We start from the raw sequence: 14,926 nt of genomic DNA, 5'->3' as shown, positions 1-14,926 counted from the left end.
AAAAATATATTTTTTTCATAAATTTAAATAGTTTATATGAGTTTAAATAATATTGCGTTAAAATATTACATAAAAATAATTTCTACATTAATTTTAGTTTATGAAAAATTATTTAAGTTATATTTTTCTCTATCACGTATCAGCTTTATAGACAAAAATGCAAATAAAACGAGTAAAAAAAACACTCTAAAATTATAGCTACTCGGTGGTATTGTATACGTGATGCATTGTTTTCCTTTATCAGAAGACATTCCAAGGTTGGTCCATAGTAGGCTACTTAAATCTCAAATTTTAGTTTTAATAAGGAAAAGAAATATTGATATTAGATTTTATATAACAAAATATATATATATATATATATATATATATATATATATATATATATATTAGCTAAAGGTCTATTGTAAAAAAATTTCATAAAATCACAAACAAAATAGATTTCTTAAAGTGTGTAAATTCAAGATTATTAAGAGGTTCATCAATATAAGTTTTGACCAACACAAACTTCACTACCATAAATTTAATTAACATAATTGCAGTAACATAAAAAGGAAACGGTTGAAAGTTCCCTATCACTTAAAAATGAAATCAGTTTATAATAATTTATAATATATAAGTGAATTACAAATCTTATTTTATAAATTTTTTTAATGAAATTAAATAAGATTTAAAATTTACTTTTTAACAATTATAACTTACCATCAAAATTTAGTAAAAACTTCAAAATTAAAAGAAATCCATTAATAAGATATATCAAAATCAAACACGAATAAAAAACGCAACACGCGCTTTGGAGATCAATGGAATGAATCATGTTATAGCATTCTCTCATAAACTCCGAAGCCGATTTGAGCTAATATTCAAACATAAAAGGAAATAAAGGTAACTAACATTTTAATCTTCATACACTGTGACAACCTTTTTGTCCATGTTTCCTATATAATCTTTTTCATGAGCATATTTTAAACATTTCACATATAAAAAACTAATTGGAAGTGTTGTTAGCTTTATATATTATATACATATTAAACATATCAAGTTGCTGCATGAAAGTAATGAATATTAATGAACAAAAGCAGCATGAAAATTGAAAATGACAGTAGATAGACCTGCACAACGATAATTTATTGCTTCGATTTGATGATGAACCTAAAGATATCTCTGTGTGACCACTTTTGAACTTACACTGCATATTATTGTGTTTCTAAGGGACTGTATAAATACACAAACAAATCACTCAGGTGAAGAACTGTTTACCTTATGCTTAATGTGGGTGGAATCCAATTCTCTTATCTTTGCCATGATATTGAAATAATGGCGTTACTTTTTTCTTCGCTTTTTTTAATTCTTCTATAAAGTCAGGTTCGCTTTGTCTTACATTCACCATGAATATTAAACAAGTAATGTTTATCCTCTAAATTGAAGATGTACTATTTATCTTGTATAAAACGCAACTATATGACATGTACATTCATCAATAAAATAATATAATAAAATAAAGGTTAAATAATTTTTCCTGTTTTGTTACTGTGGTGATATTTTTAATTTTTTTTTCATTATTTTAATTTCTCAATTTAGTGTCATTTTAAAAAATAACAAGTTAATATAGTTTTTTTTTAATCAAATCGATAGTAACAACATTGTAATAATAACGTATGACATAAATGACATGTTATTAATCAAATAAACAATTATAAACAAATGTGTCATTGTGTCATATATTAGAGTGTCGAGGAGAAGCAAGCGGAAACCTGACGCCTTGTTCCGCTATTAGAAGGAAGCTGTGGCTGAGAAAGTGCATGTCAAACTGAGCCAGTACGGTGGTTCACGAAAGGTCGTCATCCCGATTGTGCTGGAGGGGAGTGACCTTCGTTAAAGCTTGTTGACCAGATCCATGACAGATTAAATAGAGAGGTCGGTAGCGGCGCAATCGTGCTGGCTGAGTCGGGGACCTACGCCACTGTAAAGACTAACGTGTTTGCGGGGGAGAGACTTATGGATTGCCTACCATGATATGTTAAAAAATTAAATGAATCATCATAGGCATTTGAATATTTGAGACACAGACCAAATTATGTTAGGAAGTGTTATGCACATGGCTTCACTATTTTTCTGCATCGAAAAATCCACTAACGAGCGGATATCTGCCTCAGGAATACCTTTACTGAGCTTTGTGGATGCCTTCTTTAGCCCTTATACAGCTTCTATCATTTCTGAAAAAAAAAAATAGTAAATAAGCAAATAATCTCTTTCCCAAAACTTGATCAGATAAAGAACTCATGGAAAGGTGAAAACAATGAAACACCAACTACTACTTAATATGGCTAGATAAATGCACAGAAAGAAAGTCACATTACCAACAGCCACATAAAATATCACACTCTTGCTTTCAAGAAAAATAAATAATTTAATTAATTATAATCAAAATACATTCAACCACCAAAACTAACTACACTAGTAGCGACCACATTACCAGAGACCACATTACCAGAGACCACATTACCAGAGACCACATTACCAGAGACCGCAATAATGCTATCATGATCCTCTCGGGCACATGCGTCGATTCGGGCACATGCGATCGAACACCAAACTGTTCTCGGACAGATTGCGTCAACAATTTCAAATTTCTCGTCTGCATCACCGATAAAAGAAGTTTCAATTAGAATTGAATGAGCAAGTCCATGCATGTTATACTATTGAATACTTAATGTAATAAACATGAACCGGAATCAAGATAAGCAGGAATTCTCAATCACCTTCCAACACTAAAGACACGATTCGGTCTAGTTCTTTAATACATCAGCATCGACATTAGGCAATCCATAAGTCACTCTCCATCCCGCAAACAACACGTTACTCATCACAGTGGTGTAGGTTACCGACTCCGCCAGCACGATTGCGTCGCTACTGACCTCCCCATTCAATCTGTTAGTAGATCTCGTCAACAAACATCAACGGAAGTCACTCTCCTCCAGCGGAATCGCGATAACGGCGTTCCGTAAACTATGCACTGGCTCAGTTCGTGTACTTTCTCAGTCACGGCTTCCTTATAATAAGGGAATAAGAGTCGAGCTCCTTCTCTAAGGTGGGTTTCCACCTGCTTCTCCTAGGCACTCTTTAGGTTTTGCAGCCTCAATCGAAGTTTCTTCCGGCCCCGCGGGTGGTGCTCCTCGGAGTGGTAGTCTTGGCAATCTTTGCATGATTCGAATTTAGATCTTGAGAAGAAGGTGGTGTTACTGGCGGCGCTGCTATTTCTCCTCTTCCACTTTTATCAAAACCTAATGTGGATTGATTATTTAATGAGATTGGTTATTTAATCTCTATCTTATATCTTCTTCAACCTTTTTCTTTACAATTATTATTATGTTTATATTTTAATATATTTTTTTTATCATTTTTAATTCTTTTATCTATTGTTCAGTTTTGCATAAACTGAAAAATATAAATTATAAAATAAATAAAATTTAAATTTATTTAACATTTGTTAAATCATTTATTTAAAATAAAATTATTTATCTAAATAAAAATTTTATACCACCTTTTAAACACTATAAAGTTCTATCAGAGTTTAATTTTCTCTAAAAGATTTAAAATTATAATACATAGAAATTTATTTTGTTTAGAAAATAGTTATAGCAAAACTTATGTTATTTTATATCATTTTATATTTATCATTTATCACAAACAGTTTTATAGTAAAGTTGTTGTTTTTTTATTAATTTTTTTCTTTTAATATATTATGATCATATTTTGTTCTAGTCTAATAATAATCAATGAATATTTATAATTAATTAGATTTTTTTAAAAGAGAGTAAATTTTTTATTATAAAGAAATAACATATTGTTATTTAATTTTATTAACGAAAAAACATTTGTCGATAAAACAAAATTCATCAACAAATTTAATTTTTTTATTATAGTAGGTATTTTCATTGATAAATTTCTTAAGCAAATGAGTGTCAGATTTTTATTTTAAATTTTGATTATTTTATAATAAAATTTGTCAATTATATATCTTTTTAAAATTTATCACTAAATTTATTGATAATAGATTTTTTTAAATGTTTGTACATCAATCCAATTTTACATTTTTTAATTACAATCATATTACATAATCATATCTTTTCAATTTTAAAAGTAATTTATTTTACGTAGTCATATTTATGCAATGTTATTTTTTTATGCCATTTTACATTTTATGAAATAATTTATATCTATACGAAAATTTTAAGTCAATCTATTTGTTCAAAATTTATATTGAGTTTTGTTAAACATTTACTATGAACTAATGGTTAAGTTTTGAATTATCAATTGACTTACAATTTTGTTTTATAAGAAACATTCAAATTACATTTTTCTCTTTCTTTTTATTTTTAGAACATCCAAGTTAGCATTCTCTCTTCATAGTTTTAACTTTATGTATATCCAAGATGATTATCCTATAATATTTTAAGTTGTTACATTTATCATTAAGTGATTAATTCATTGATGCTTAAGTATTTCTCTCAATTAATTAAATGTAAAATATTCATACTAAAAAGGCTGAAATTGTTATTGTTCAAAACCTTTGGTGAGTTAGACAACTACAACAATTTCAAATCTTTCAAACTCTATATTTCAACAAATTCAGGTAAGATTTTGTAAGAAACCGTCTCACATATTTCCCTTATTTACTTTGTTTCCTATAAAAAATATGTAATGTTTCCTATAAAAATTATGTTTACATAGGATAAATTGTTACAACATTTGTAATTCTTAAGTTTGTCTTTCATATTCTGGTATTCTTACATGCTTTTATATGTTTTACTCTGTATGTGTTGAATAACTTAACTATGAGGGGTTTATTTATAATATTTACTTTTTATCTTTATTTTTGTAATTTTATCTTTGTATCAGTCAGGGGGGTGCAAGACTAGCGGTGAGATGCCATGGGTAATTGCTGGTCCAAGCCCACTGAAAAGGGTACAGAAAGCAGACCAAGGATGTAAAAAAAGTGATGGGTTAGGTTAGCCCAAACCTTCTCCTGGACTTCAGAGACTTTCTTCTTCATCCATGAAAATCAAAGCAAGGGTTTCACCCTTCCACCTCCTTCCTTGCTTGATTCCCTTGGATCAGTTACCATGCCCCCGGGATAAAGGGAGAATGTCCCCGGGCCTGAGTCAAATAGTTGCACCAAAAAGGAAGATAGCGTGAAAAAAAGAAAGAAAAGGAAGACTTTTGTTGGACTCGGTAGCTCAATTTGGACCGGTTCTATTTTTTTTTGTTTTTTTTCTAGAATGTTTAACAAATAAATTAAAGTAAAAGAAGATAAAAATAAAAAAATCATAAATAAGAATGTCTAATACTACTTACTTGATCATTTTCAAAATAAGATTCACGGTTGAATTTAAAAATTGGTTCAAACAATAAAAATGAAATTAAAATACCTAGACATCTAATTTTCGAACTTCTAATGTAACTAAAACCTAGAGCGTGGAAATAACAAAAATAAAACAAATGAAATCCTAGGTGAGGCTCGTAGCTTTGGTTAATAAGACACGCTCACGGTCTACTATCAAAGCAAAGAAAATTGCTAAGAGTGGAGAGAGCACAAAGGACTCTTCCAAACACTTGGTCTTAAATGGCCTTTTACAAGAAAAACAAAAGAAAATTAAATCTAAAACAGATTACAATCTCAAAACTACAAGAGGATCAATCTACACTACTCACTCTGCTGCTCCATGTATGGATTGCTTTTGAAAATTGGTTCTGTTGCTCTCTTGGTTGGTTTGGCCCTTTAATCCTTGCTCAAAGAGGTTTCAAGCTTCAGGAACAGTGTTGGCTATTTTAATGGTCTTCACAAAGCTCTCCAAAACAGTTCAACTCTCCAAAACCGTTCTGCACAGGTTGTTTTTAAATCACGAGCAAATGCACTCTGCTGCAGGGTTTTCCTCTATGATTTTTGCTTATTCAAACTCTAAAGTCACGTGGAAATCAGGTTCTTAATCTGTGATTGAATTAATTCTCTACTTTGAAAACCTGCTGCCCAAGCTATAAGACACCTTCCAAGTGAAAACATGCACTGTTATATCAAACCAGCAAGAATATTTAATGCTCCAAACTGAACAAATCAATGAACTAGCAAAACTGATTTTGAACTAATCAGAATTTAGAGACCAAACTGGCTAAAACAGATATAGAACCAGAAAACTAGAAACTGAACTTGTCTAAACAAGATGTGAAGAAATCTGTTTTGAACAACTTTGAGAAGTTGAAATCTGCACCTTCAATTGTAAAAAGAAAAACAGTTCAATCAACAAGTTTTCAAAATCCTTTTGATCATTTAAAGTGCTTCTCAAATCAGAAACTGCATAGGCCAAATTGATAGCACAATTCAATTTTGGGAAAATGGATTTTTCAGCACTTGGAAACTCAAACAGAATTTTCTCTCGGTCAAAGCAATTTTGCTTTAGGTGCAACCTCACTTTTGAACTGTTTTAGGGTGTTGGCTCTCCTCTAGCAAGTTTCTTTTAGGTTCAAAACACTCAATCTCTCATTCACTTTGATATGGAGCTTGTCTCTCAAAATTTGGCTATAGGAGTTGCCAATTTTCACTCAAATCCTCACTGCAGAAAAGTGTTTTTATAAGGTTGTTTTTGCTTGCTGTGGAGGCACTTGGATCAAGAGCTATATGAGTTTCCACCCCTCAAGATGCTACCACTAGCATGAGCAATCATCCTAGCACAAAATGCACAAAATGCACAAAATCTGCACCAATAAGCATCTGAACAGCACCATAAATCAAAAAGATACTGACCAAATGACCAGGATTTTAAGCTGAACCAGATTTACTTTGATGGACAAAACCAGAATTCCAAGAATGATAAATCAATGAATTAAAGCTAGAAAAACAGGTTGGCACGTCAAAAGGAACTTATGGATGGTTCTATAACTAATTAATAAAGCAAGAAAAACCAGCAAGTTGATTCAGAAACGTAAGATTAAGCTTCCAATATTGATTTTGCAAAACTGTTGATGAAAGTCCTGAATGAACTTAGTCAAACTGCAAAATTTTTTTATTTTCAGATTTGAAAGCTGATTTAAAATTGCACAGAATCTAATGGCCTTTTAATTGGGATATTTCATTCATTCCAAGATATTTTAAGTTTCTAGTACAGATTCTAGGCTTTTGCTGCAATTCAAATCAATTAGAAATGCCAAATTTCACAAAATGGTTCTGCACATCAACTTGCACACAAAAATAAAAATGACTTAAAATTGGTGGTTTCAATAAGTGAAAATGCACAACAGCTGTGACAACGCAATTTGAACCACATCAGCAACTTTGAATCATCAAAACAGACTTGTTTGAACTCTAGTTAGGCACAAAACAGAACTGCATCTCAAATTCACCTTGCAAGTTCCCAAAATGACTTAAAAATGGTGGTTCAACATACTAATTTGCACACAAGTCATTCTAATTTGATCTGAATCTTTCTAGCAACATTTAAACATTGTTTTGGACTTGTCTCAACTGCCAAACATCACAAAATCACAGCAGAACGAAAAATGACTTGTAATAGCAAATTATGCAGAATTTTTGCTCAACCACACCACCAAAACTGAATTTTAAAGAACCAATGGACCAGGCAATGTTAAAATTGACTCTAGAATGTGTAAATACACATGACCAAGCTGGAAAATTCAAGCTAGGAGAATTATCATTCAAACTGGAGATTCAAGGAATTTAAGCACGGTGAAAAGCTCATGAAAATGATTAAAACAGTGAGGTGTGTTTCTGGTTTAGCAACCAAGCTATGCTAGATGCATTTCATTGCTTGTTATGGTTTGCCACACCTTTGCACCTTCAAACAACACCAAACAGTGGTGAAAAATACACCAAAACAGATTGCTCCGAGAATAAACCAGCAGAATTTACTTTGAACCAGTAGAACAGCAAACACTATTAAAAACAACACATAAAAGCTTTGAATAATGAGTTAGGCTTGGCTTAATTCATCACCGGCTAGACTTAGGGTCTCACTGCCTTGATTTGGTGATAATTTGCACTTAAACATTGCACCAACTTTATCATAAACTAATTTAAAGCAGATTAGAGTAGAATTGGACAGATTTGGAAAACTGCATCAATTTTAAGAATGCACATGACTTTCACAGACTGAAATTGAAATCTAAAAGCAGAATTGACTCAAATGAAACAATTTCACCGATTAAAATGAAGGAATAAGCTTGATTAAACAGCCGAAATACTGAAACAACAAAGAACACCGAACAAACTGGATGTAACAGTAACACGAAACACAAAACCAAAAGACAATACAGAATTAAACAAACAACACGGATAAATGAAAGGAATGGCTTATCTTACTGCTGGAAAACTCAGAACCAGAACCTAAGCTTTGATTACCACTTGATGGAAGAAGGATCCAGCTGATTCTGGTGGAAGATGGAATCAACGGAACTTCTTCTAGGAACTTCTGGAATCTGAACTGGAAAGGAGGATGAGCATCATTTTGTTGCAGCGGAAGAAGATGAATTACGATGATGATGACCAGAGGAAGAATGGATGATTCGGTGATGAAGATAAGGTTGAGACAGAGGAAGATTGAATCGAACAGTGGTTCGGTGATGAGAAACTGATGAAGCGGTGATGGAGAAAATGGAATGAAGGCAGAGGTTTAGGTGCTGAAATATGATGCGGATGGTGTAGAGGAATGCTAGGAATAGAAGCCTAGCTAGGGAGAGAGGCTAGAGGAAACTCTCAAGCTCTCTCTCGGAAACCTTCAACAAGAAGAATGTTCTGGACATAATCAACAGAAACCAATTCTTCATTCAAATTAAAGGTAACGTTACAAGCAATGGAGCAAGCTTTTTAAAGGGAAAACAAAGCTCCTGGTTCACGCCTTCACTTGGCTAACGTCAACTTCAAGCATCAAGCAATGTCAGCTGTGCAAGGGTGAAGAAACGTGAAGAGCCACATGGACAATAAGCTAGCAGGTGAAGATGAGCAGCAGCTGGTGTATCTGTTGACGCTGGGCGCAAGCCCTCATCAACTGGGGTTCCAAAGCAGCTTGCTGGAATGTGACTCACGTGGGGTTCCAAAGCAGCTTGCTGGACAGTGCCTTTATGCATCCTACTTGAAGTGAAGTATAATACTTGGTGCAGAGGCACTTGAGTTCTTACTAGTGTTGTCAGAATGGGTTGAAATTCATGAGCTAACCCGATTCACCCCGTGTTTTAGTCGAGTTGAAATGAAAAAAAAATTAAAATTTTGATACAGGTCAACTTTGAGCCCAACCCACTAAGAATTCGGCTCACCCGGATTGGCTTGCCAACACACCTAATTTTTTTTTATGGTTACTTTTGGATTATATTTGGAGTTTAAGATGATTTTGAATTGTATTATATTTTTTTATTTTAAATTGTCTTTGAAATTTAACATTATTTTAGATTGAAATTTATTTAGATTTGAATTAAAAAAAATTGTTAGTTTTTTTGGAATTGAAAAAAAAAACTTGTAAATAAGTGAGCCGTCAACCCGTTTAACCCACCAACCTGTGGTGAACCGCGTCGGGTTCGAATTTTTTCGGCTTGCTAATAAGTGAGTCGAGTTAGGTTGGCTCACTAAGTGGTCAACCCATGGTGGGTTAGGTCAGGTTGAGACGAGTGACCTATTTTGACAACACTAGTTATTACTCATAATACCTTGAGGAATAGGGAAAATAGGTCTTTACTAAGATGGTAAAAGTGCTCAACCACCCAATAAAGAAATAGTTTTGAAATGGTTAGACCACTTAGAAAATATTAATGGGGCTTGATTATATATATATATATATATATATATATATATATATATATATATATATATATATAGATATATATATATATATAGATATATATATATATATATATATATATATATATATCTATATATATATATATATATATATATATATATATATATATAGATATATATATATATATATATATATATATATATATCTATATATATATATATATATATATATATATATAGATATATATATATATATATATATATATATATATATGTAATGTTATTTTAATGAATGCTTAGCTCACTCATACATTTTTTATTTTGTTTGTTTGGTTTGTGCTTGTGGTCATGATCGTGTGTTATATGGAAGCTCAAATAGAAATGCAGATATTGTTGAAATTATGTAATTGACAAGAGAGAAGATATACAATGAGAGTTCTATTAAAGTTTTATTTATTGAAAACGATTAAGGATGATATTAAATTCTTTATTTTCTTGTTGGATTTGAATAGTTAAACTTTCAAGTTGTAATAATTTACTCCTTTGAAGTATTTATTTATGTTGTGATTTCAAACAAATTTATTTAGTCTTTGATATGCTTATCCTAATTTTGGGACGTTACACATCTCCTCCATTTATACCCATCTCTTTCATGCATTCTAATGTTCTTTTTCCATATATATCTCTTTTATCTATATTCATATATTTTTTCCAACTTCATATTATCCCTTCATTTATTCCAAACTAAGAGAATAAGAGATAAAAACATAGTTTGAGAAACTAAAAAAATAATTAATCTTAAATTTATTTATAATTAGATTTATTTACAAGATATTACGTATACAGGGAGACTTATAGCATTTTTAAGAACTTGACCTTTGAGTGTGATGTTAAATATAATTACATCAACGTATTAATATATTAGATTAAATTCAGCCTTACACGATGATATTTGGATTACTATTTTAGTTTAGAATTGAATGCATAAATACTTATTTGTATGTTGATACAGTAGAATTTTGGTGACTTTGAAGCAAATGTCCAGTTAGAAATTGATTAATACTAGGGTTTTTTAACTCCTATCAGACGCAGAAAAGGGTTAAGAAATCCCCATATCTTTTTTTCTTTTTTCCCTTCAATTTTGTTTTCACTTGGGATTCGGTTTTTGAGAGCTATGTTAACTAGCGATGGCATTGGGCAGTCAACTATCGGCGGCATTGGGTAGTCAACTCGTTGTGTTTTGGTTCACCTCGGCCACATTCATTTTCCTAATAATTTCTAAGCTGTGGTAGGATTCCATTATTGGAGAGAAGCCAGAATTTAAAATTGTGTTTTTGTAAATTGATCAAATGCTTTACCTGCATAAATATATACCTTTTCATAAATAAAACAACATTCTATCATCCAATTCAATATCAAATCATCTATATTTTATTCTCTTTAATTCTAAATTACAATAAATAAATTATAATTGAATAAATTTAAAAATAAAGTACATAAACAAATTAAGAGGTGTTTTAACTATGAAAATAGACCATAGTGAGTATGATTTTGATTGATTATCTCATATTTTCTACTTCATTATTTATCGAATAACAATTAGACAAACATAAAGAAAAATAATCAAATATATCTGGAAATAAAGTTAGAAAATGTGTCTTAAAAAAAGTTATGAAATGTGTGTTAAAAAAAGTCATGAAAATTAGGATAGAAGAAAAATTAATATGGTTTTTAAAATTATTTAATAAATTAAAAATATTTTAATAATTTAAAGAAGAGAATAATCACAGGTATTGAGATGAATATAAAAAGGAGTACAAATTTACATACTTATCACCATTCTTATATCCAATTTAAAAAATTAAATATGATTTATATTTATATTTATACTTATTCAATATAATAAATTTCTATCAAAATCTAAACTAATTTAAATAATACCCCTAATTTTAATAAAAATTAAAACAACAACGAGGTAGATACTCTTTTTTTTTTCTTATACTCAACTTATAAGATCAACTATAATTTACATCCGAGCAAATATTTACATAAACAATTTTATTTATTACTCCTACTAAGATACTTTATTTATTGTTTTGCTATACTAAACATAAAATGTGGTCTTGTTGAAAGGAAAGATAGACTATAAACCTTAATGGTAGATAGGTAATTAGGTTTTGGTTTAATGTCTTGATAGGTTTTTATTTTTGTCCAAAATTTTAAATAGGTTATCGACTTGTTCGACGTCTTAATTGGATTCTTATTTCTGTAAAATTGTATCAAATAAATGTTTGTTTGTCGTCAAGGTATATCAAATAAACTCTATTTTTTAATTCAAAAGTTAAAAAAATACACTTCACATATTTTTTTTTATTTGATTCAATTTTACAAAAATAAAGATTCAACTGAGAAGTCAAATAAGTCGAAAACCTATTTAAGATTCTGGACGAAAAAAGGACCTACCAAAAATTAAACATTAGGTTTTCTAATTTGTAATTATGAATGCAAGAAATCAAATGTAAATGCCATGATGCAATACTCAAGAACCTGATAGTTGCAATTCACTTAACAAATAAATTTCATTTTTTATTCTTAAGTATTTCAATCTCATGGTTTCCTTCTAGATTTTAGTTTAATCTCACTTGTACCTCTTATTTGGTAAGACCCACTTTTCTTTGAAGTGAGCTATATTATGATATGTTTCAAACAAACTTTTTATCAACAAGAAAAACAATAAATATTATTTTCTTAAATCAAAATAAACTTATATGAGTTTAAATAATATTGCGTTAAAATATTATATAAAAATAATTTCTACACTAATTAATTTTAGTTTATGAAGAAAAGTTATTTTTTTTTATTTCATATAAATTATATACGTAGATATAAATCTTATTTTAAAATTGTTTTTTAGGTTTGAATTATATTTAAAATTTATTTTTTAAATATATAATTATAACATACGATCAAAATTTAGTGAAACCTACAAAATTAGAAAAAATTCATTATTGTGAAATATCAAAATCTATTACTTTCAAAATTTCAACAAATATAAGAGTGGTTAGAATATATATATATATATATATATATATATATATATATATATATATATATATATATATATATATATATATATATATATATATATATATATATATATATATATATATATATATATATATATATATATGCAACTAACAATTCTCCTCATTTAAAACAAAAACATTTCTGAAAAACAGAGGTTAATCAAGTTCATAGTTAACCAAGTTCCTAAAGTACTAGTGGCTGGGATTTCCTTACTGCAAGTACTTGTTCCACAGGGAACCTTCTTGAAACACGAATAAAGAAAACACAACATGCACCTTTCGAAGCTTTGGATATCAATGGAATGAATCATGTTATAGCAGTTTCAGAAACTTCGAGGCCTATTTGAGGAAATAAAGGTAAAATCTAACATTTTAATCTTCATATCTTGTGACAACCTTTTTGTCCATGTTTCCTATATCATCCTTTTCATGAGCATATTTTAAAATTTCACATATAAAAAACTAATTGGAAGTGTTGTTAGCTTTATATATTATATACATATTAAACATATCAAGTTGCTGCATGAAAAGTAATGAATAATTAATGAACAAAAGCAGAATGAAAATTGAAAAATGACAGTAGATGGACCTGCACAACGATAATGGATTATTGCTTCGATCTGATGATGAACCTAAAGATATCTCTGTGTTACCACTTTTGAACTAACACTGCATATTATTGGGTTTCTAAGGGACTGTATAAATACACAAACTAAAGATTCTTCCCTCACTCACATGAAGAACTGTTTACCTTATACTTAATTTTGGGTGGAATCTAATTCCCTTATTTTTGCCATGATATTGAAATAATGGTGTTGCTTTTTTCTTCGCTTTTTTTAATTCTTCTGTAAAGTCAGGTTCGCTTTGTCTTACATTCTCCATGAATATTAAACATGTAATGTTTATCTTCTAGATTGAACATGTACTATTTATCTTTTATAAAACGCAACCATATGACATGTAGATTAATCTAATATAATAAAATAAAGGTTAAATATTTTTTCCTATTTTGTTACTATGGTGATATTTTTAATTTTTTTTCAATATTTTAACTTTCTCAATTTTGTGTCATTTTAAAAAAGAACAAGTTAATATAGTTTTTTTTATCAAATTGATAGTAACGAACATTATAATAATAACATATGACATAGATAACCAATGACATGTTATTAATCAAATAAACAACTATTTATAATACACATGTCATTATGTATGTAAGATCCCAAATTTAGTAATATAAAACTACTAAAATGAAACATTACATGAATAAATGATATGGTTAAATATGTTTTAGACCCTAAACTATCAATCGAATTTATTTTTAGTTCATATTTCAAAATAAGATACATTTTAATCCTTCTATTTAAAAAAAACGTTAACTTTTTATCCTCCCAAGAGGACCAAAAATTAAGGCTTTTTTGAAAGAGGAGGACTAAAATGTACCTTACTTTGAAAGAGGGACTAAAAACAAATTTGTTTGATAGTTTAGGGACTAAAAACATATTTAACCCTAAATGATATAACAAGAACTATAGATTTGATGAATAAAAATTTCACCTGAAAAACAAGATAACTACCTATACTATCAGCTTCACTTTCCCCCTTCAACTGCTCCAACTGAAAAGATTATATCCCTAAGCTCACACCATTAAGGTGATCATCGCAAAAGAGAAATAACATACAAAGACAAGCCATAGAAAAGCAAGGGTAAGTTAGAGTAATTTAATTGATTACAGTTATCATGAAAATTAAACAAATACATAAGTACATGTCAACCGAACATTTTAAAGCATATAATGACCGGCCATACATTACAAGCAATGACCGAACACTTGACTTGACCATCCAGATTGTATAAATATGTAGCTTTGGTTGTTCGTGCACTCGTTGGTGTAGTAACTAGAAACCCATCAGCTGCCGCACGAGGTTAGCCCGTTATCCCTCACCTAAGGTGTCCCCCCTTAGACTAGGGCCTCATGCTATTCTCACGACATGACTTACCCATCTCTACTTGAGACTTGGTAATCATTAGAATGTCAAG

The 14,926-nt window shown here is 29.8% G+C and overlaps 2 long non-coding RNA genes across 5 annotated transcripts; both read right to left on the bottom strand.

Annotated features, from left to right (window-relative positions):
• Window positions 1–1,593: 1,593 nt before the first annotated feature.
• LOC128195219 (uncharacterized) lies at window positions 1,594–3,284 on the bottom strand. 3 transcript variants are annotated; one of them, XR_008246783.1, is made up of 3 exons: window positions 2,760–3,284; window positions 2,504–2,635; window positions 1,594–2,213 (listed from the first exon to the last, which is right to left on the bottom strand). It is a non-coding gene; the product is annotated as an uncharacterized LOC128195219 (long non-coding RNA). The 3 variants fall into 3 exon arrangements; XR_008246782.1 differs by having other exon boundaries at window positions 2,519–2,635; XR_008246781.1 differs by having other exon boundaries at window positions 1,594–2,635.
• Window positions 3,285–5,525: 2,241 nt separating this feature from the next.
• On the bottom strand, window positions 5,526–9,811 carry LOC108329227 (uncharacterized). 2 transcript variants are annotated; one of them, XR_008246780.1, is made up of 2 exons: window positions 8,372–9,811; window positions 5,526–6,064 (listed from the first exon to the last, which is right to left on the bottom strand). It is a non-coding gene; the product is annotated as an uncharacterized LOC108329227 (long non-coding RNA). The 2 variants fall into 2 exon arrangements; XR_001832203.2 differs by having other exon boundaries at window positions 5,526–6,044.
• Window positions 9,812–14,926: the final 5,115 nt, after the last annotated feature.

The sequence above is a fragment of the Vigna angularis genome, chromosome 2 (genome assembly GCF_016808095.1).
Source record: "Vigna angularis cultivar LongXiaoDou No.4 chromosome 2, ASM1680809v1, whole genome shotgun sequence".
Lineage (NCBI taxonomy): Eukaryota > Viridiplantae > Streptophyta > Magnoliopsida > Fabales > Fabaceae > Vigna > Vigna angularis.
The sequence above is the reverse complement of the archived record's forward strand: the minus strand, read 5'-3'. Positions and strand labels throughout refer to the sequence as shown.